The sequence below is a fragment of the Hemiscyllium ocellatum genome, chromosome 39 (genome assembly GCF_020745735.1).
Source record: "Hemiscyllium ocellatum isolate sHemOce1 chromosome 39, sHemOce1.pat.X.cur, whole genome shotgun sequence".
NCBI lineage: Eukaryota > Metazoa > Chordata > Chondrichthyes > Orectolobiformes > Hemiscylliidae > Hemiscyllium > Hemiscyllium ocellatum.
The window spans coordinates 30447833-30472334 of NC_083439.1; the positions used below are offsets into that span (position 1 = coordinate 30447833).

The window sequence follows — 24502 nt, forward strand, 5'->3', positions numbered from 1 at the left end:
GCAGGTAGAGTTACAAAGCTTAAAAGACATTTGAATAAGTTCATGGATAGGAAACGTTTGAAGGGATTTGGGTCAAGTGCAGGCAGGCGGGAGTAGTTTGATTTGAGAACATAGTCAGCGTGAACTGGTTGGACTGAAAGGTCTGTTTCCATGTTGTAAACTTAATGACTATGATGTTAAAGCCTTTTGTTTCTCCCGGGGAAGACTAATGTCTTTAAAATTAATGATAGCACAGGTTGGGGAAAACATAAATATAAGAATTCAGAAGAAACCCTCTTACCCAATGAGTGTGGGAATGTGGAATGTGCTACCTGCACTAATGATCAGGCAAATAACCTCAAATCAGAAAATAAAATCAGGAATCAGAGATTTGTCCCATTAAACTGTGCTGCTGTCATTCACTGTGCCTGTGTCTGATATCCGATCTCTATATGCCCACGAGTCTACCTTTACCACATATCCCTTAACATTTAGCTTAGTACAAATATATTAATATCAATTTTAAAATTAACAAGATAATACAAAGCTGAATAACCACATGAGAGAGAGAGAGAGACAAATAGGTATATACAGTTAGTTGGAAAATGGTGAGAGAAAACTCTTAGTGTCCATAAAAGCTGGCATGAATCAAACAGGCCAAATGGTCTATTTCTATTGTGTAAGTGTCAATGTTACTTAATAAAAGTTTGTTAAAATTAGACACATGAATCATCAGTAATTAATGAAGAAGAATGTTAGAACAGTTTAGAGCATGGTGGCTCAGGGGCAGCACAGTGGCTCTGTAGTTAGCACTGTAGCCCCACAGTGCCAGGGACCTGGGTTTGATCCCTACCTCGGGCGACTGTCTATATGGAGTTTGCACATTCTCCCCGTGTCTGCGTGGGTTTCCTCTGAGAGCTTGGGTTCTTCCCACAATCCAAAGATGCGCAGGTTAGGTGAATTGGCCATGCTAAATTGCACATTATGTTCAGGGATGTATAGGTTAGGTACATTAGTCTGGGATAAATGTGGAGTAATAGGGGAATGGGTGTGGGTGGATTACTGTTCGGAGGGTTGGTGTGGACTTGTTGGGCTGAAGGGCCTGTTTCCACACTGTAGGGATTCCATGATTCTACGATCTATGAGTTCAGTTCAAAGTCAAAGTGTTAGATTTACAATGCAGAATACAGACAGTCATTGATTCAAGTTTACTCTTTTGGGTAGCCCAGTATTGAATCAGTGACATCAAATGGGTGTAGTGAAGAAAGCCTGTTTAGTAAGTAACCACACCCATGTGGTAGCCATGGATAAATGGATAAATATAAAAATATGATGAGGTGTGTCACTGCCAGATAGATATCTGGTGAAACTGGTTAGTGCTGCAGATCAAATGAAAACAGACACCATGAAGCACAGATAAATCACACGAAAAACAATAGTGAAGATCTTTTGTATTGAAAAAGGATATATTAACTTTTATTCACCTGACCTCACAGTTATCTAGAGTATGCAGATTTGACGTGTGATCGCAGTCACCTTAACATATTTAGCAATAAGGATCTCAGCCTCTGATGGTTTTTATAGGAGCTTTGGATCCATAGTTTGGGATATTGTTTGTCATCATGAAGGCCACATTGAGAGGTTTCTGTCCCTGTCCATTTTGAAAGGGGCTGAGAAGAATCCATCAGGCACGTTAACTCTGGTTGAGGGGATGTAGTGCTGAACCTTAATGGTTAAAAATAAAACCTGAACTTAGCACGTACAAGTCTGTCACGTCTTTCAGAGAATGTAATTTTTTAACAATCTTTTTAATGGAGGTCAAGTCACAACTGGTACATCTGGTGAAATCCACCTCTTGGTCAATGCAGTATATGCTGTGCTCACATTCAATCTTGGTAGACAATAAAGTTTTATTACATTTTACTTAATAGCTGTTTACTTTACACTGTAGGTATGCGGTCAATAATCTTTTGTGAGACTATCAGGCTTGACTTAACAGTTAGTATATATCACTGATGGCTGTGAGCACTTGCAGCTGGTACTGCAATACCAGCACATGCTGGTTAGATGCAAATAATATAGATCTTTTGAAATATTTGTACAGTGATGCAAATAATTAGCAAATTAATGTACAGATCCTAAATGTGCTTCTGAATATTTAAGAATTTTCATTGATCAGAATTGGACAAATAAAAGTTCATACATATCACCCAGACACCAGTCAGCTAACTAACTGCAGCAAAGTCTTGAATGGTAACAGGTCGACAAATCATTTACATTTTGAGGATAATAAAATATGTCCAGGGTTACTGACAGACTCGAACTCTCTTTCCTCTGACATGACTGGCTTTTTATGTAACCAATTATTTTTCAGTTGATTTAAAACAAAAATCAAACACAGCATGCAGATTAGTTTCTGTTGCCATGGTAACCAAAGTATGAAGTAATTACAGAGACAAAAAGTATCTGGGTCCTTTTGTTTCTTAATTTGCTGATAAAGTAGTAAAAGGCACGTTCCTGTTTGAACTTGAGTTAGTTGTGCGTATCTCGCGTGGATTTTGCTTTATTGATAGAAAGCCAGATTTTCAATTATACAACTTCAGGACGTAACCCAAAGTGCTTCGTGGCCAGTGAAGCATTTTCAGAGGTGCTGAGAAGCTACAAATTTGCAGTTGGAATAGTCTCGCGAGCGGCAAGGAGATACGTGACCAGATAAATCTGTTTTCATGACATTATTTGAGGAAAGGATGTCAGCCAAATCAATGCCATGCGAGCCATCTGAGAGAGTGAACAATGTGTTCAGTTTACGTCAGTGGTTTAGACTATCCCTCCCTCTCAGCATTGACAATACCACAGCACCGAACAGAGAGAAGCCTGAGGAGCTGATGTAGAAGGTGTTTTTGATCAATGTATTTCGTTATCGTAATGGTGTTGGTGATAATAAGTGAGTGCAGTCCCCAAATGCTGTAAAACTTTGAGTAACTATTGGATAGACTTCACATAGTGCTATATATAGTGTAAGTATCAGGGATAAGTGACTCTAAATTCTACCCTGCAATGCTTGGCCTGAAGTGACGAGATGGTACGTTCCTTTTATAAGGGGAAAAAACATTCCTTGACCTACATAAGCTTTGATAGTAATGTGTTTCTAATGTTCGTCAGGTTATTGTTGATGCTGCTGAATCTCATGGTCTTCTTGAGATGAGTAAGCAGAACAATTCGATCATTTAAAATGCATTTAAAGTACGTATGCACATGTTAAACTTAGTTAAAAATCTGCCTAATGATAAAAATCTATTGAGAATTGCTTTAGAGTTACCTCGAAGCTGCTCTACTCCATCACATTTTAACTGGAAGTGACACTAGACACGCATTTTTCATGAAAAGCCATGACACCAAGAAAATTCCAGGCCAAATCATTCCACATTTAACAAAGGAGATGGCAGAAGCTTGAGATATTTGTCGAGCCAATTCTCAAAGTTCAGTGAAACTGATATTTCGGGGCCAGTTAGTCACTGCATCCAATAGAGAGAACATGATGCCTATTGTGCTTTCACTACATAGAAAAATAAAATAAAACAGAAGCAATGGTAGACCATTCATCACTTCAAACTGGACCATCATTCAATATGATCATGGCTGATCATTCAACTCAATACTCTGTTCCTGCTTTCTCCCCATACTCTTTGAAGTGCATTTTTCGTAACTAATTAATCATATTTCGAAATGTAATCTTTATTGGTGGTGATAATTTGAGGGAAGAGTGTTGGCTCTTGTACTGGAGAACTCTATCATTTCTTCAAAGAATGCTGAAGAATGTTTTAAGCTTAATGGCTCACCCAAAATGCCTCACCTCTAACATTGCAGCACTTCCCTTATCACTGGACTGCACTAGCACCAGAAGGTGGTCAATCCTGCACTGGCTCTCTGAAGATCCAATTTCAACCTTCGGTTTAAACACTTCCATCTTCTGGCAGACAGATTTGAGTGCTACCAATTTATCTATGCTGTGTAAATTCTGAGTTACTTTTTGAAAGCATAATCAGGTTACATTTGTTAATTGCCATAAATCTCACTTTCAAATGGTCAGTCAACACAACAGATCAAATTTCACACAGATATACTTAATTATATCTAAAGAAAAATACCATGCAGGGCCTAACCATACTCAAATATAGGGCAAATATAGCAAGAGTATGCTAGCAGTAGAAGATGCAAAGGAACAGCAGTAGTCCATTCAGTTCTCATGACTTGTCATTCAATTAGATTCTGATTGACATGAATCTTTACTCCATCATCCTGCTCTGTTCCACTTTTTCTTAACAATCTAGCTCGATTTCAGAGGGGACGAGGATATTCATACTTTCCTAATAGACTAGCCAACACCATTATGCAGTCAAAAAAGTAAACACACAAAAAAAACATACAAGAGCTTAAACTTCCTGGTATGAAGAGAGACTAGGTAGGCTGGGGTTGTTTTCATTCGAGCATTGAAATCTGACTGAAGTAGCAATGTTCTGAGGGACTTAGACAAGACAGAAATGGAGAAGCATTTTTGCATATTAGAGGTGTCAATAACCATGGGGCACAGTTTTAATTAAGGAGGAGCAAGTTTAGAGGTGATCTAAACACAGTGGAATGAGGAATGGAACTCACTGCCTGAAAGAGTGATGGAGGTGGGAAACATCAAATCATTTTCGAACTATTTAGATGGGCACCTGAAATGCTGTTGCATTCAAAACTGTGGTCCACGTTCTGGAAAATGAGATAAGAATAGGTAGGTGTTTGATGACTAGTGATGGGCTGGAAGGCCGCTTTTCATACTCTTTGGCTCCAACTTAATCAAATATCTTTTAGCACCTGCCATGTGCAGTGTCAGCAGAAGTATGGTGGATGCGGGTTGCATACGTCATTATTTGCAAGAGCAAGTTGTCATCTAAGCTGTTCATAAACCTGTATGAGCTTTTTTTAAGTGAACCAAATCCATGCTACTCAATCTATGTAACTTACAAATAACATAAGAAAACAGATAGAAAGGATAATGATAAATGGAGGAAGTCTTGTGGTGCAATGGGCAGCATCCCTGCCTCTGAGCTAGAAGCTCAGTTCCCAACCCACCCAAGGACACAGATGGTCAAGGACGGTACATTCAAAAAGTGGCCAAACAGGTTGTAAACTCTTTCCAGTGCACACCAATGGCAAACAGCAGGAATGGGAGAGAATGCAGATCAGCCATGTCATGGAATGAAATTGGAGCCTCTACTACCGTCATTGCAGGCAACAACAGGCAGGTAAAAGTACATGTTGTCACCGCAGTTCAGATCCTTGAGAAGGCAGCTGCTGGATAGCTGTTGTGGAATAGATTGGTGCCAACAAGGTAGGATTTGATCCCTAATCTTCTTGGTGTGAATATTGGCCCTGGCACTACTATAGCAGAAATGGGACATGGATGTCATTGACCAGCATTTATTGCCCTTAAGATTAAAACGCCGGGTCATTTCAGACTCAACAACATTACTGACAATCTGGAAGGTCAGATTTGCAGATTTCTTTCCGATAGGGCTTTCTTAAATCTGTTTTAGTTCTCATGATGCTTGATGATGGTTTCATGGCTGGAACTAGCCTTTTTTCTCTTCAGTGCCAAACTTAGGTAACTGAATTTGGATTCGAGCAGCTTTCATGGTGGGTTGTGAACCCATATCCCAAGGCATTACCCAGCCTCCTGAATACTAGTACAGTGACATGATCTGTCACATTGTGGGGCTGTGAATTGGACCTATCTTCAGGCTGAAGAGAACTGAAAAGCTATTTTCTTGAGCCCAGTGTTAAAGTCACAGAGTATTACAGCCAGAAAGAAGCACTTCAGCCCATCATGTCTGTGATCTGTCAAGTCCCACTTTCCAGCAGTTAGCCCATAACCTTGTATGCTTTAGCACGCCAAATGATCTATATGTGATGGTTCCCACCTTTCAGGCAATGAGTTCCACATACTGACCAATAGCATTCCAGAACTATATTTGTAAAATGAAACCAGGAATTACGACGTACAGAAATGGAAGAGTTGACATCTAACAATATTCTGACCTGAGTGAAGTTTGGAGTAGGGGCACGCAATAGGTGTAGAGTATTGAAGAAATTGTTCATTGACACAGACATGAATTAGATTTGGCTGAAAGGAAAGAATTCAAGGCAATGTTCTGGAGGGGCAGATGTGCCTGTATGCAAGATAAGACAAGCAGCTCAAAAATAAGAGTAATTCTGAGGCTTTGGAAATTCAGTAGCTGCAACAGCATTCCAGTGTTGATACAATGGAGCAAATTAGATTTGGAACAAAAACAGAAATTGCTGGAAAAGTTCAGTAGGTATGTCAGTATCTGTGGAGAGAAATCACAGTTAATGTTTCAGGTTCAGTAACTCTTCCTCAGAACCCAAAATGTTAACTCTGATTCCTCTCCACAGATGCTGCAAGACCTGCTGAGCTTTTCCAGCAATTTCTGTTTTTGTTTCTGATTTTCAGCATCCGTGGGTCTTTTTGATTTTATATTAAATTAGATTTGGTTTTGCTTTGCTTAAAGTCAGATAAAAGAAAACGGTACAGTGTCCTTATCACTTTTTCTAATCCTATTTGTCCCACATTTACTTTCCCCCTTTTCTTTGTTGCATTTAGGTTTTCCTATGCCACCATCTCCACCAATCATACTCTCCCTGTTAGAAAGTGCATTGTTACTGTAACAAGGTCAATAGTGACAGTAGTATTCATCATTCAATCCTTCCACCTAATAGTCAGTACTGTATATCATTTTAACCCAGTCTTTGTTGTTTGTGGTGGTCTTTGACCTGCAGAGTGGACTCTAACACAGGATTTCAAGGCCAATTGAGCAACAGTCTAATGAAACACCTCATTTGCAGGAAGGAAGGACATGCATGCATTTGGCTAGAAGGTCATCAGCACTGAATTAGAATTAGAAACCCCTCAGTGTGGAAGCAGGCCCTTTATATTTGTCTACCCCAGTCCACACTGGCCCTGTGAAGAATATCTGACCCAAATCCACTCCTCTACATTTACCTCTGACTGATGCACCTAACTTACACATCCCTGAACACTATGGGCAAGTTAGCATGGCCAATTCACCTAACCTGCGCTCCTTGCAGGAGGAAATTGGAGTACCTAGAGGAAGCCCATACAGACACAGGGAGAATGTGCAAACTCTTAACAGACAGTCGCCCGAAGCTGGAATCAAACCCAGGTCCCTGACTCTGTGAGGCAGCAGTGCTAACCACTGAGCCACCGTGCCACCCAACACTGGTTGCGAACAAGCAGCAGGGTTCCTCACCCATTGAAGCATCTGCGAATTTCTATTTCATGTATCAGCAAATAAGGGCCAAATGCTGCTTGAAAGTGTGCTTTCTAAGACTGCTTTGCCCTGGATAGCCTGAAACAGGATTATACTTAGGATGAGCAATCTTCAAGTTTGGATGCCAAAGTCTTCCTCTCAGTCTCATTATAAAGGACCTGAATGCTGTTCGTGACTGACACTGACCTTCTCTAAACTCCTGGCACTGACTCAGGCTCAGGTCTAGGCCTGATTCCATGAACTGGAACCTGAGGGTCACTGCATTGGTTCAGAAAACCCAAGCATGGGACTCCTCATTGCCTGCTGGCCTTTGCTTGTCAAGCAAACCACAGTTCTCCATGTAGCCTGATTTCTTATGTTTAAAATTTCAATAACAAATACGACAGTGATATTTTAACACACAAAAGGGCATTTGTGCAGTCTTCCAAAGAGCAGTGTTGTTGAGGAAAAGAATATTTAACAGGGATAAATTTGACACTATTGTTCAAGGAATGGTTTGGAGATGCCAGTGTTGGACTGAGGTAGACAAATGTAAAAATCACACAACACCAGGTCATAATCCAACAGGTTTATTTGGAAGCAAGATGGCGGATGAAGGAGCAGCACTTTGAAAGCTAGTGCTTCCAGATAAACCTGTTGGATTATAACCTGGCGTTGTGTGATTTTTAGCTTTGTTAAAGGAAGGGTGGGAGGACAATTATATCCAGTGCAGTTCAGTTTAATATCAGGATGTGTCAGGTTTGAGAAACAAAAATTGGGAAAAAAATTTAATGTGCCTTGTGAATTATTTAGAGCCAGAACTCATTCGTAAAATGCAGGTTGAGTTCGATGAATCTAATTTAATTTCTTGCTGAAGTAATACGAAGGTTGGGATAGATAGATTTGGTTGTTGAGTGTGGGGCAGGGTGAAAAAGTCACTGAGTGGTGGGTGAGGAGATTTCAGTGATAAAAACTCTAGACACCAACTGTTGGACAGGTGTGCAGGGAGCAGCAATTGGGCTGTGGAACTTACAATGTGGCCAAATGATCAGCAAACTCTGTCACTGCATTCGCAGGGACTTTTGCCTGTCATCATGTCTGTGTAGTTAAGCTAGTCAAACTATCCTGGATGTATGTCACAGCTTATCTTACAAAGCTGTTTTGGCAGGGACCTTGGAGTCAGTTCCAGGACTCTTCCGGAGAGATTACTGATTGCCTCTAAACCGGCCATTTCTATCTCATGTCCCATAGCCCCACTGGGGATCACAACATACCCTTTAAGAACCCCTGAGATAGATAAAAGACAAGCTGCTCCCATTAGCTAATAGTACTGCAGGCAGGGTGAATGGAGAAACTCAGCAAAGCGGGCAACATCTGTGGAGGGACAGAATTCACATTTCAAGTTCAATATCACTCTTCTTGGGCCCTTGATGGGTTCTTGTTAGGTGAATAAATGGATGGGAATGTGGAATTTGAAATGCAAACAGATCAGCCTTGACCTAACTGGATGGCAGGGTTAAAATCTTCGGGTAAAAAATGCTGGAGATCACAGTTGAAAATGTGTTGCTGGTTAAAGCACAGCAGGTCAGGCAGCATCCAAGGTACTGAAATCCTTGTAGAGGGCGGAAGAGAGCTTCTTCAAGGAAGGCATCCTTGCAAGAGGATTCACAGTAGGTTAAAATCTTCGGGTAAAAAATGAGGTCTGCAGATGCTGGAGATCACAGTTGAAAATGTGTTGCTGGTTGAAGCACAGCAGGTCAGGCAGCATGTAATATAAAAACTACATTCCAACCAACAAAATTTGGACCCAACCAGGACAACCTGTAATAACATTCCTGATGAAGGGCTTATGCCCGAAACGTCGAATTTCCTATTCCTTGGATGCTGCCTGACCTGCTGTGCTTTAACCAGCAACACATTTTCAACTAATTGGATGGCAGAGCAAGCTCGAGGGGCCGAATGGTCCACTTCTGCTCTAATTTCCTAAACTCATTCAAGGACTATGGGGCACAAATTTAAGGTTTTGAGCAAGAAATGTAAAGGGGGGGATATGAGGAAAAACTTTTCTTAATGTAGCAAGTGGAAATAATCAACGGTTGATTAAAATCGAAGAGACACAAGAAATTGACCTATTGGGTTACAGAATGGGGAAATGGGTTGACTGGATTTTGCTACAGAAAGTTATTATGGTTCGATTGTATCATAATGACTCTATGATTCCAAAATTAGCCGTTAATCTCCCAACAGTATATCGGGTTAGATTACCAAATTTCTTCATAGCTCATCTTTGTATTAAAAGTCATAGCAATAACTTCCACTGAAATTCTTGTTCTAACAGTAAACTAACCATCGTGAACGTTGATTTCTGGTGTATTTCTCGACACCCTACCCCTTTATTTACATACAATAAATAGAAACACGTCAGCAACTCCCAAGCTTCTAAAAGCCAGTCATTCCTCATTCCTCATTGTGAATTCTGACGGAACTGAACTCGACTTTTGGCATTATGCAATTCCAGTCATTGAACAATGCAAAGAAACCTGTTAGCATTCTAAAAATGACTAAAATGTAACAAAGCAGGTCATGCTGTAAAGCTATGCATCTTCGGTAAGCCACTTACCTAGAGGAGGGCACCTTCATCATCACTCTAGAACCTTGGGCGGCACGGTGGCACAGTGGTTAGCATTCCCGGCTCAGGCGACTGTCTGTGTGGAGTTTGCACACTCTCTCCATGTCTACATGGGTTTACTCCGGGTGCTCCGGTTTCCTCCCACAGTCCAAAAATGTGCAGGTTAGGTAAATTGGCCAGGCTAAATTGCCCGTAGTGTTAGGTAAAGGGGTAAAGGTAGGGGTATGGGTGGGTTGCGCTTTGGCGGGTCGGTGTGGTCTTGTTGGGCCGAAGGGCCTGTAATCTAATCTAATCTTAACACCATTCAAGAAAAGGCAACTATCAGCTCCTGATTTGCCACCAAAGCATGGTGGTGTGAGTGTGCACCAACCAGAAGATGCACTGCAGCAACCAAAGCTTCTTCAGCACCACTTTCCAAACCTGTAGCCTCAACCAACTCACAGAACAGGACAACAGATTGTTTTTAGTTATTGTGGGATGTGGGCGTCACTGGCTGATCAGTATTTCTCACCCACCTATAATTGCTCTTAAGAAAATGGTGGCAAGCTGCCTTCTTGAACTACTGCAGTCTAGGTGCTTTATGTTGATCTATCATATCATTCAGGAGGAAATTTCAGGAATTTAACCCAGCAACAGTAAAAGAACAGTGATGTATTTCCAAGTCAGGAAGGTGAGAGTCTTGGAGGGGAACTTATTTGTGGTGGTGTGCCCATGTATCTGCTGCCCTTATCCTTTAAGATGGAAACGGTTGTGGATTTGGAAGATGCTGTCCAGGGATCTTTGGTGAATTTCGACATCTTCTACATGCTACACACTGGCGCTATTCAGCATTGGTAGTAGAGAGAGTGAATGTTTGTGGATATAGTTCCAATCAAGTGGGATGCTTTGTCTTGACGGTGTTCAGCTTCTTGAGTGTTGTTGGATCTATACAAATCCAAGCAAGCGGGAAGTTACTCCATCATACTCCTGAACTGTGCCTTGTAGATGACATACATGCTTTGGGAGTCAGGAGGTGAGTTACTCACCGCAGGATTCCCAGTCTCTGACCTGCTGTTGTAGCCAAAGTGTTTATATGGTGAGTCCATCTGAGTTTCTAGTGAACGTGGGCCATGATCAGCAGCAGCATTAAACTGAAACACAATCTGCAACTTCATGGCCCAGCATAGCCCCCACTCCACCATTACCAATAAGCCAGGGGATCAAACCTGACTTAATGAATAGGGCAGAAGGGCAAGTGCCAGGCATACCTAGAAATGAGATTGCAACCTAGAAGCTACAACACAGGACTACTGCATGCCAAACAGCAGAAGCAGTACATGATAGGCACACTAAGAAATTTCACAACCCAACGGATCAGATCTAACTTCTGTAGTCCTGACACATTTAGTTGTGAATGGTGGTGGGCAGTGAAACAGCTCACTGGAGGAGGAGTCTCCACAGATGTTGCCATCTTGAATAATGGGGGAGTCCAGCACGTCAACAATAAAGCATTTGCAACAATTTTCAGCTAGAAATGCTAAGTGAATAAGTCTATCTCAGCTTCTTCTGGAAGCCCCTAGCATTTTAGATCTCAGTCTTTAGCAAATTCAATTCACTCCACATGGCAGAGAGAAATGACTGAAGAAAATGGGCACAGCAGAGGCTATAGGCCCTAAGGCATTAGTATTGAAGACATGTGCTCCAGAACTTGCTGCAACCCTAGCTAAGCTGTTACAGCACAGATACAACAATGGCAACTACCCAACAATGTGGAAAATTGCCCAGGTAAGCCCTGTTCTTATGATGCATGAAAACCCCAGCTTGGCCGATTACTGCCCCATTAGCCTACTCTCGATCAGCAGATGGAAGAGGTCACTGATAATTCCATTGCTTGGTAATAAACTGCTCACACTCAGTTTGCATTCTGCCAGGACCACTCACCTACTGACTTCATTACAGCCCTTGGACCAAACATGAACAAAACACCGAGACTCCAGAAGACAGGTGATAAAGGGCTTTTGCCCGAAATGTCGACTCTCCTGCTCCTCGGATGCTGCCTGACCTGCTGTGCTTTTCCAGCACCATTCTGATCAAGTGCAGCATCGAGGAGCCCTAACACAACTGGCATCAGTGGCTATCAGAGGGAAAGAGGGAGTCATACCTGGCACCTCAACTTCAGGACAATTCTTCAGGAGTTCCTCAGGGCAGTGTCCTAGGCTCAGCCATCCTCAGCTGCTTTATCAATGACCTTTCTCCCAACATAAGGTCAGAAGTGAGGATGTTTGCCAGTGAATGCACAGCATTCAGTGTCATTCGTGATTGCCCAGTTTTGGAGTAGTCCATATTCAAGAACAACAAGATCTGAACAATATCAAGGCTTGGGCTGACAAGAGGCAAGTGGCAAGTAACATTTAGGCCACACGTGTGACAAGCAATGACCATCTCCAACAAGAGACCAAGTAACTACCATCGCTTGACGTCTGTGGTGTTATCATCAATGAATCTCACATTACCATGACCCTAGACATTACCATTTGCCAGAATAACCACATAAATACTGTGGCTACAAAAGCAGATCAGTGGCTAAGAATCCTGCAGCAAGTAACTTGCTTCCTAACTCACCAAAGCCTGCACACCATCTGCAAGGCACAAGTCAGGAATATTGATGGAATGCTTCCCACTTAATTGGATGGGTACAGCTCCAACAACACTCAAAAAGCTTGACACTATCCAGGAGAAAACAACCCTCTTGATTGGCACCACATTCACAAACATCGACTCCCTCCACCACTCATGCTCAGTCGCAGCAGCATGTACCATTTCTAATATGTATTGTAGACACTCACCAAGACTTCTTAGACAACTCTTTCCAAACCCCATGACCACTAAAAAGACAAGGACAGCCAACATTTGGGAACACCACTACCTTCAAGATCCTCCCCAAGTCACTCACCATCCTGGCTTGGAAAAATATCACTGTTCATTCACTGTCACCTCAAAATCTTGGAAATCTTTCCCTAATTGCATTGTGTGTCTGTCTACACCCCTGGGCAGACAGTCTGTGTGGAGTTTCCACATTCTCCCCATGTCTGTAAGAGTTTCCTCCAGGTAATCTGGTTTCGTCCCACACTAGGAGAAAGTGAGGACTGCAGATGCTAGAGATCAAAGTCGAGAATGGTGCTGGAAAAGCACGGCCGGTCAGACAGCATCCAAGGAGCAGGAGAATCAACATTTCGGGCATAAGCCCTTCATCAGGAATTTGTTATGCCTAAATCGTCAATTCTCCTGCTCCTTGAATGCTGCCTGGCCTGCTGTGCTTTTCCAGCACCACACACTCGACTCTTTCCTCCCACACTCCAGAGATGTGCAGGTTAGGGTGAATTGGCAGTGCTAAATTGTCCATAGTGTCGAAAGATATGCAGGCTAGATGGTTTAGGAGTGGGAAGTGCATGGGCACAGGGATGGAGTTGGGAGGTGGGTAGTAGGTCTGGCTGGGATGCTCTTTGGTGGGTCAGTGTTCCCTCGATGGGCTGAATTGCCTGCTTCCCCACTGTAGGGATTCTAAGATTCTATGAAATGGACTGTCGTGGTTCAAGAAGGTTCACAACAGGGTAACTAAGGATGAGCAATAAATGATGGCTGAGCCAGCATTGCCTGTAACCCCTGAATGAATAACGGAGCCATTAGATGTGTCGAATGGGTAATTGAGAAATGGTTGAAATTCTGGAGAACCCAATTATTAGCTGTTTTAACATTGAACCCTGGATGTCCCACCCATATTACATGTTAGCTAACCTGTCAGGGCCAGCAAGGTGAGTGGTCAACAGGAAGAGCTTCTTCAGTTGTCATCCTATCCTCCATCGCTGATTGGCTCGGGAGCTCAGAGGTCAGATGACAATTGGTTCATTCAGCTCCAAAGGTACTGCCAAGTCTACAATTCAGAGGGAGGAGCTCTTGTGAAGTGGGTGGTGGTGTCCTTGCCTCTGAGCCAGAAGACTCAGGTTCACATCTGACTTGCTCCAGAGGCCGGTCACAGCATCACCAATAACTACTATTCACAGAGTCACTGAGCTTCTCATTCCATCAGGGCTGAACTTGCTAAGATCCCACCCACTGCCTCAGGTTCACCCAGAATGTTAGAACCATAAGCTAAGCTTCTATCTCCCATATCCTCATCATCACAAAGATTGCTTGGTTCCACCTTCATTGTATTGCCCATTTGCTTCTCACTTCAGCTGATCTCCAGTTGAAACTTCCAGCTGCACCTTTGTCAACTTCCAGATTCAAATATTCTGAGTTTGGCAGACATTCGAATCTCTGTAACTTTAACTTATTCAATGTTCCTTGTTACCTATTCCACCAGACACCTCATCATCCTTGTCACAACCTTCCATGGTCTTAACCCTCCTTCGACTGCAACTTTCTTCCTCGGCTGCAAACTCTCTATCACTTTGACTCCCTCCTGTATATTCCTCCTTCCCTCTGTCCCACCATTGATGCCTGGTTCTACTACAGTCTCCGGAACCTGCTCCCTGAAACTGTCTGGCTCCATCTTCTCAATTAAGAACCTGAAAGCTAATGCCTTAGTTGTCTCCCTCCTTAGGTTTAGTTATTTCTTTTTTTAAAGGATTTAGGGAACAGGAGAAGAAAGAAATTGCGTTCTGATTCCCACTTCCAGTAATGACTTTTCTCTGTCCATTTTACAGGATATTAGAAGTGGAGGATTTACCACAGGAAGACCATGATCTGAATAACATTGTGCTTTAAATGTAAAAAGACACATACTTTTCTGTCTGTGAGAAATGCTGGGAGGGTGCGGAAACGATTTACAAGGATGTTGCCCAGGTTGGAGGGTTTGAGCTAGAGGGAGAGGCTGAATACGCTAGGGCTATTTTCCCTGGAGCGTCAGAGGCTGAGAGGTGACCTTATAGCGGTTTATAAAATCACGAGGGGCATGGATAGGGTAAAGAGGCAAAGTCTTTTCCGGTAGGGGGGAATTGGGGGAAGGGGGGGTGCTGCGGGGGTTGGGTCCAAAACTAGAAGACATATGTTTGAAGGTGAGAAGGGAAAGATTTAAATGGGACTGAAGGGGTAACTATTTCATGCAGACGGTGGTGCATGTATGGAATGAGCTGCCAGAGGAAGTGGTGGAGGCTGGTACAATTCCAACATTTAAAAGGCATCTGGATGGGTACATGAATAAGAAGGGTTTGGAGGGATACGGGCCAGGTGCTGGCAAATAGAACTAGGTCTGATTGGCTGTCTGGTCAGCCTGGATGAGTTGGACCGAAGGGTCTGTTTCTGTGCTGTATGACTTCATGACTATGTAACTCTCACCTCTGTAAATCAACTTCAGCTATTTTCTACATTAAAAATGCTGTATAAACACAAGTTTTGGGTTAGTGTAGCAATAAGCAAAGAATAGAAAGACATGAGAAGTACCTGAGGCGATAGAGTGTACCATCGCACAATGAGAGCTGTGTAAAATGTTTTTTCCTATTTTGTGAGCACATAGTACAGCACCTGAATATTTTCTATTTGTGTAGCTGAATGGGATGGAAATGCAAAGTGTACATTGCAATAGTGTGCTGACCTATTGCTGCCTATTTTCTGCTCTTATTCAAGTTCAAGTCTCCAGTGTTTACATTACAAATTTCCAAACACTACGCTTAAGCACTGTTTATTATTGATGAATAGTACAGCCCTGGAACAGTGAATGAGAGATTACTCATCAGTTAGCAGATTGTGTTGGCCAAATTCTGTTGTTTAACCAACCCAAATAAATCTGATTCTCTCTTTTTTCAAGATGGCGGCAGCAGAGTAACAACATTCAGACTACTCAGCCTGGGGCTTGTCCTGCTTCCACCTACTTTTCGTTTTTTTTTATTTTTGCTTTTTATCTTCCTTTTTTAATTTCCCTTATTTTTTCGCCTCAATTGCAGCGGCATTGGTGGTGGCATCAGCAAGAGCGTGTCCTGCACAGAAGGGCAGATAATATGGCAGCACATGCCCGGGGAGAAGGAAGGCTGAGTAAATGATGAAGGAGGAGGTCCGGGATGAAGGAGGAGGTGTCCAGTGGTGGCGGCAGCAAAACTAGGAAAGGTGGATGTGGCTTTATCCCAGCCCGAGGCCAGTGAGTGAGGAGCAGGTCCCAGGCTTGATGGAGTCGTAGAGATGTACAACATGGAAACAGACCCTTCAGTCCAGCTCATCCATGCCGACCAGATATCCCGACCCAATCTAGTTCCACCTGCCAGCACCCATCCCATATCCCTCCAAACCCCTCCTATTTATATACCCATCCAAATGCCTCTTAAATGTTGAAATTGTATCAAATCTCCACCAATTCCTCTGACAGCTCATTCCATACACGTACCACCCTCTGTGTGAAAACGTTGCCCCTGAGGTCTCTTTTATATCTTTCCATTCTCACCCTAAACCTATGCCCTCTAGTTCTGGACTCCCTGACCCCAGGGAAAAGACTTTGTCTAGTTATCCTATCCATGCCCCTCATAATTTTGTAAACATCTATAAGGTCACCTCTGATGCTCCAGGGAAAACAACCCCAGCCTGTTCAGCCTCTCCCTATAGCTCAAATCCTCCAAACCTGACAACACCCTTGTAAATCTTTTCTGAATCGTTTCAAGTTTCACAACATCTTTCCGGTAGGAAGGAGATCAGAAATGCATGCAATATTCCAACTGTGGCCTAACCAATGTCCTGTACAGCCGCAACATGACCTCCCAACTCCTGTACTCAATACTCTGACCAATAAAGGAAAGCATACCAAACGTCTTCTTCACTATCCTATCTCCTGTGACTCCACTTTCAAGTAGCTATGAACCTGTACTCCAAGGTCTCTTTGTTCAGCAACACTCCCTAGGACCTTACCATTAAGTGTATAAGTCCTGTTAAGATTTGTTTTCCCAAAATGTAGCACCTCACATTTATCTGAATTAAACTCCACCTGCCACTTCTCAGCCCATGGGCCCATCTGGTCAAGATCCTGTTGTAATCTGAGGTAACCCTCTTCGCTGTCCAGTACACCTCCAATTTTGGTGTCATCTCCAAACTTACTAACTGTACCTCTAATGCTCGCATCCAAATCATTTATGTAAATGACAAAAAGTAGAGGACCCAGCACCAATCCTTGTGGCACTCCACTGGTCACAGGCCTCCAGTCTGAAAAACAACCCTCCAACCCTCTGTCTTCTACATTTGAGCCAGTTCTGTATCCAAATGGCTAGATCTCCCTGTATTCTGTGAGATCTAACCTTGCTAATCAGTCTCCCATGGGGAATCTTGTTGAACGCTTTACTGAAGTCCATATAGATTACATCTACCACTCTGCCCTCATCAATCCTCTTTATTACTTCTCAAAAAACTCAATCAAGTTTGTGAGACATGATTGCCCACGCACAAAACCATGTTGACTATCCCTAATCAGTCCTTGCCTTTCCAAATACATGTCCATCCTGTCCCTCAGGATTCCTTCCAACAACTGGCCCACCACTGACATCAGGCTCACTGGTCTATAGTTCCTTGGCTTGTCCTTCCCACCCTTCTTAAACAGTGGCACCATGTTAGCCAACTTCCAGTCTTCCGGCATCTCACGTGTGACTATCGATGATACAAATATCTCAGCAAGAAGCCCAGCAATCACTGCTCTAGCTTCCCACAGAGTTCTAGGTTACACCTGATCAGGTCCTGGGGATTTTTTTAGATTAGATTACTTACAGTGTGGAAACAGGCCCTTCGGCCCAACAAGTCCACACTGACCCGCCGAAGCGCAACCCACCAGTACCCCTACATTTACCCCTTACCTGACACTACGGGCAATTTAGCATGGCCAATTCACCTGACCCGCACATCTTTGGACTGTGGGAGGAAACCGGAGCACCCGGAGGAAACCCACGCGGACATGGGGAGAACGTGCAAACTCCACACAGTCAGTCGCCTGAGGCAGGAATTGAACCCGGGTCTCAGGTGCTGTGAGACAGCAGTGCTAACCACTGTACCACCGTGCCGCCCACGATTTATCCACCTTTACCCATTTCAAGGCATCCAGCACTTCCTCCTCTGTAATCTGGACATTTTACAAGATGTCACCATCTATTTCCCTACATTCTATATCTTCTATATCCTTTTCCAAAGTAAATACTGATGCAAAATATTCATTTAGTATCTCCCCCATTTTCTGCGGCTCTACACAAAGGCCACCTTGCTGATGTTTGAGGGCCCTATTCTCTTCCTAGTTACCCTTTTGTCCTTAATGTATTTGTAAAAACTCTTTGGATTCTCCTTAAGTCTATTTGCCAAAGCTATCTCATGTCCCCTCTTTGCCCTCCTGATTTCCCTCTTAAGTATACTCCTACTGCCTTTATACTCTTCTAAGGATTCACTCGATCTATCCTGTCTATACCTTACATATGCTTCCTTCTTTTTCTTAACCAAACCCTCATCCAGCATTCCCTATACCTACCAGCCTTTCCTTTCACCCTGACAGAAATATACTTTCTCTGGATTCTCGTTATCTCATTTCTGAAGGCTTCCCATTTTCCAACCATCCCTTTACCTGCAAACATCTGCACCCAATCAGCTTTTGAAAGTCCTTGCCTAATACCATCAAAACTGGCCTTTCTCCAAATCAGAACTTCAGCTTTTAGATCTGGTCTCTCCTTTTCCATCACTATTTTAAATCTAATAGAATTATGGTCGCTGGCCCCAAAGTGCTCCCCCACTGACACCTCAGTCACCTGCCCTGCCTTATTTCCCAAGAGTAGGTCAAGTTTTGCACCTTCTCTACATGGTACATCCACATACTGAATCAGAAAGTTTTCTTGTACACACTTAACAAATTCCTCTCCATCTTAACCCTTAACACTATGGCAGTTCCAGTCTATGTTTGGAAAGTTAAAATTCCCCACTACAACTACCCCATTATTCTTACAGATGGCTGAGATCTCCTTTAAAGTTTGTTTCTCAATTTCCCTCTGACTATTAGGGGGTCTATAATACAATCCTAATAGGGTGATCATCCCTTTCTTATTTCTCAGTTCCACCCAAATAACTTCCCTGGATGTATTTCCAGGAATATCCTCCCACAGTACAGCTGCAATGCTATCCCTTATCAAAAACACCACTCCCCCTCCTCTCTTGTCTCCCTTTCTATCCTTCCTGTAGCATTTGTACCCTGGAACATTAAGCTGCCAGTCCTGCCCATCCCTGAACCATGTTTCTGTAATTGCTATAATATCCCAGTCCCATGTTCCTAACCATGCCCTGAGTTCATCTGCCTTCCCTGTTAGGCCCCTTGCATTGACATAAATGCAGTTTAATTTATTAGTCCTACCTTGTCCCTGCCTGCCCTGATTGTTTGACTCGCTTCTTTTCTCAACTATACCCGAGTCTGGGGACACAGGCTGAGCTGAGGCTCCAGGTCTGCAGCTAGGCCCGGGCGCCCGATGGTGAAGACGCGGTGAGTTTGGTCCCAGCACAGGATGCTGTAACAGCACCAGTGGCGGCTGTATTGGTGAGGTCGCCCCAATGTGAACTCATGGCGGTGGTAGAGTTGCTCGAGGCGAGATGGCGTGGGAGAAAGGCGACTTTTTGTTCCAGTGGTGATGCCGTGGTGAAGCACGGTTATAGCACACAGATGGTTTAGCCGCAGGGACCCGAGGCATCGGAGCGGAGGAACCCAGATCCAGGCTTAGAAGCAGAAGCTGTTCCAAAAATTACCTCACATTATTCAGATCAGACTATAATGTAAACTTTATTGTTTTATTTTTCCGGGTTTACATTGTGCATTTTGGTTTATTTTCTGTGCTTTAGGATGGAGCTGGAGAGTGGTGACACGACACAACACTTTTCCCTGTATTTGTATTGGGTACGTGTGGCAATGAATCAAATCAATTCGTTTGTATCCCTTTTTCTAAATACTTCTTATTTCTACGTTTACTTCACCCATTTCAACTTACTGTTTCTTAGTATCTCCCTCTGAGTAATTAGCATGCTCTTTGCAGAAATTCTCAAATTCTTGATTTGTAGTGGATTAAACTGCAGATGTGTACAAGATCAGTTCAAACCAAACAAGACAGCTGGAGGTTTATTGTTATTTGAATATTGGCTTTGATTCTTCTCATTTACAGTTCCTTGTATTTAAGGCCCGTTTTTGTCAGCAGTGATTCCTGTAACTGGATTTTTATAAGAAGATAAACCTTAAAGGGTTAATACCTCAAGTAGTTGGCCGTGTCCCAAGGTGAATTCCTGAAGCACTGAGTGGTAGCACTGATATCTCTCTGTAAATATGTTCTGGATCTCAAATTGTTTTCAATGCATTTATTTAAGCATTGGAAGTCCCAGCGCTTGTTGACACCTCCTTTTTCTGTTGACACAATGAGTCAACACATACTGCCTTTTTGCTTCAAATAGCTAGACAGGGGGCTTCCACACCCAGTGTGATGTCAGATTTAAATCAATCCAAGAGAGTAGGAAATGAGTTCTGCAGTAGCAAAACAACTTTTCATCCTGCGACAACATGATGTGACCTGGACAGTACTCAAGGAAGCAATGCATATTTATGTAATTACAGCCCACGGGGCAGACTGACATATTAAGTCTCATCCCCAAACAACATCACAAAAAGAGGTCATCTGGTAATTATCACCTTACCATTTGTGTGAATTTGCAGTATACAAACTGGCCACTACGATTCCTACGTGGCAAGAACACAGTGGCTCAGGGGTTAACATTGCTGCCTCCCAGTGCCAGGGACCCGGGTTCGATTCAAGTCTTGGGTGACTGTCTGCGTGGAGTTTGCGCATTCTCCCCATATCTGTGGGTTTCCTCCAGGTGCTCTGGTTTCCTCCCACTAAATTGCCTGTAGTGTCCAGGAATGTGTAGGTTAGATGCATTTTAGATTAGATTACTTACAGTGTGGAAACAGGCCCTTTGGCCCAACAAGTCCACACCGACCCTTCGGGGAGCAACCCACCAGACCCATTACCTTACATTTACCCCTTCTCCTAACACTACAGGCAATTTAGCACAGCCAGTTCACCTAACCTGCACATCTTCGGACTGTGGGAGGAGACCGGAGCCCAGAGGAAACCCGTGCAGACACGGGAGGATTGGTAAACTCCACACAGACAGTTCCCCGTGGCGGGAATTGAACCCGGGTCTCTGCCGCTGTGAGGCAGCAGTGCTAACCACTGTGCCACCGTGCCGCCCACTACTGTGCAAACTCCATACAGACAGTAGCCTGAAGTTGGAATCGAATCTGAGTCCCTAGTGCTGTGAGGCTGCAGTGCTGAGAAAAACCCAAACAAGCAGACAAAATACATCCAGAAACCCAGCCACTCTCCCCTACATCAAGGCCATCTCAGAAATGACTGCCAGACTACTCAGACCCATTAGCATCATGGTAGCCCACAAACCCACCAACACACTAAAACAGCAGCTAATGAACTTGAAAGACCCTATACAGACAACAAGCAAAACTAATGTCATTTACAAAATAACGTGCAAGGACACAAACAAAAAGGCAGAAAACTAGCCACCAGGATACATGAACACCAACTAGCCACAAAAAGACATGTGGCTCACATACAGATGAGGAAGGACACCACTTCGACTGGGACAATGCATCCATCCTAGGACAAGCCAAACAAAAACACACACGAGAATTCCTAGAAACATGGCACTCCAACTGGAACTCTATCAACAAACACATCCAGTTAGACCCCCATCTCCACCCCCTGTGAAAAGTAACAGGAAGTGACTTCACCACAGAAAATAACATCACCACAGGGAATGACATCACCAACCCAAAGAAACCCAAACATATGAATAGAAAGCAGGAATTTGCAGCATTGCTTCGCATAAGGTCCACTGAAGATGTTACCTAGTAAGGTAATGAAACGTCTGGAAGTGAACCTTTCAGCTCAGCGAACAAACCTACATCCAAAACCTCAACCTGAGCTACAAATCATCTTAAAATTCATTAAGATGTTTCTCATGTTCAAGAAAAGGTCTCAATGATTTTACTGTAAAGCGTGAATGTTGTTTAACAATGTGAGTTGATGAATGAATGCAGAGTGGTATATTTAGAGACTAATAATTCATCCACAAATTCCATCAACAGACGCATCGACCTGGACCCAATATACCAATCACTACAGCGGACAGCTGAAACTGACACCCGGAAGCGGCAAGGACAGACCACTATAAATGCCGGAAGAAACATCAAAGAAGCGCTTCGCAGGAGGCTCCACAGCACTGATGATGTCTCCTAGCCAGGGGACGAAACGTTTGCAACAAAAACTTCCAGTTCGGTGAACAGAACCACTACAGAGACTAATAGATAAAAAAAGACATGGAGTCATGTTCAATTAAATGTTCCTAGAATTTTGAAAGGTCTATTGATGACAGAAACATAGTTATGATTCACGAGCACGGTGGAGACTATCTCACTTTATCTGACTCAAACACATTTTTGTACATCAGATACTTTTCAAAGTTACCAAAACTATCAGTTATTTGTATCTACTGATCTTCACTGAACCATTCAACACTGCCAGCACTCAAAGTTGTGTTCCATATTTGATAATGACCTGCATATTTGTATAAAACTATAGGGATATGAAAGTTTACAAACCAAGCATGTTTCTGTGGCCTTAAGGTGAATCTTTCAACAGTTTATCAGTTTGAAGATTCAAAGCATAAATTCTCCTTGTGTCTTGTAACTAAAGTTGCAGAATCCTATTTTTTGCATTGAATTATTTTAGGGAGGAAAATTACAGCATAGAGATTCCAGCTCCTGATTGCCATTCCCTGTTCTTGCTGTATGCCTGGATTTTCACAGAAACTCTGCAGAATTTTCAAACAGATGGGTGGTATCTGGATTCGGAGCTCCCATTTCCTTTTCCAGCAGATCCGATTTTCACCAGTGGGGGAAAGGGTCAGATTGTGACTCACACATAATGAAGAACTCAGTGTTAACTTCAAACAGACCACATTTCTTTTGCCTGGATCTTGAAAGACTGTGGAACTGCCAAGCTGTAAACTTATTTTCATGTCCAGCCTGTTAAAATATAAAAATATCAGCTTGCCTTTGTCAATGAGATGTTAAAAGAATCTGTTGTATCAGTGACAAAAGCTGCTCATTGGTACAATACCATCATAAGGACTATCATTCTGTCAGTATTAATACTTGGCTGCTTTTCATAACATATCATTGTATCATTGGAAACCTCAAACTCATAGTTTGATTCTCGACTTAGAGGTTATTACAGGGTTGATGTCTGTGATTTGGTTTTGTGAATACAACTCCTCATTTTAAAAGTGTTTAAGTACTTGAGGGAATTTAAAAGCTTAGATGAGCTTTTATGAATGAGAATATTTTTCTAAATACAGTGAACATTGTAAGAGACATTTAAATCCTAATTTTACTTAATCTCAACAAAGCCCCTGAGGTCTGCACCTGTTGGGTACTAGATGTGCTTGCATGGAGGATCGAAGCACAAAGGTTAGTGAGTGGGTTGGTGCAGGTGGTCATGAACTTCAACCTTCAGCAGTAAATATCACCAATGATCTATTCTGGTCCATCCACATTGATGCGACAGTCAAGAAAGCACGCCAATGACTAAGGAAGGCTAAGGAAATTCAATATGTTCGCTATGACTCTTATCAATTTATGTTGATGCACCATGGAAAGCATCCTACCCAGATGCATCACAGCTTGGTATGGCAACTGCTCTACCCTAGACAACAAAAAATTACAGAGAGTTGTGAATGCAGCCCAGTCCATCACGAGAAACAGCCGTCCTTCCATTGACTCAGTTATACTTCTAGCTGTCTTGGGAAAGCACCCAACGTAACCAAAGACCCATCCTGCCCTGGTTATACTCTCTTCAACCTTCTTTCATCAGGCAGAAAATACAAAAGTTTGGAAACACATACCAACAGATTTAAGAACAGCTTCTTCCCTGCTGTTACGAGACTTATTAATGATCCTCGAATATATTAGAGTTGATCATTTTCTGCAACCTTCTTTGTAGCTATAACACTATATTCTGCATTCTGTTCTATTACACTGATGTACTTATGTAAGGTATGATTTATCTGGATAGCAGGCAAAATGACACTTTTCACTGTATCTTGTTGCATGTGACAATAATAAATCAAATCAAATCCAAAATTGACATTAAGTTGGCATGGGACTTAAAAGGGCCATCAAAGTGATCAAAGGCCTAACCGAGCTGGAGAGTAGATGACTGAGATATGTGTTATCCACTCACACCATCACAGTCTAATCTTTCTTCCTTACTGCTATCTTGTTTCATTACTGACATATTCCAAACCTGTCAGTTAGATTCCCTACAGTGTGAAAACAGGCCCTTCGACCCAACCAGTCCACACCGATCCGCCGAAGAGTAACCCACCCAGACCCATTCCCCTCTGACTAATGCACCTAACACTATGGGCAACTTTAGCATGGCCAATCCACCTGATCTGCACATCTTTGGACTGTGGGCGGAAACCGGAGCACCCAGAGGAAACCCATTTAGTTAGGAATTAAAAA

At 42.8% G+C, this 24502-nt stretch overlaps 1 long non-coding RNA gene across 2 annotated transcripts; it reads left to right on the forward strand.

Annotated features, from left to right (window-relative positions):
* The first annotated feature begins 5011 nt into the window (after window positions 1-5011).
* On the forward strand, window positions 5012-24118 carry LOC132834310 (uncharacterized). 2 transcript variants are annotated; one of them, XR_009647168.1, is made up of 3 exons: window positions 5012-5270; window positions 19753-19807; window positions 22064-24118. It is a non-coding gene; the product is annotated as an uncharacterized LOC132834310 (long non-coding RNA). The 2 variants fall into 2 exon arrangements; XR_009647167.1 differs by lacking the exon at window positions 5012-5270 and adding an exon at window positions 5271-5356.
* Window positions 24119-24502: the final 384 nt, after the last annotated feature.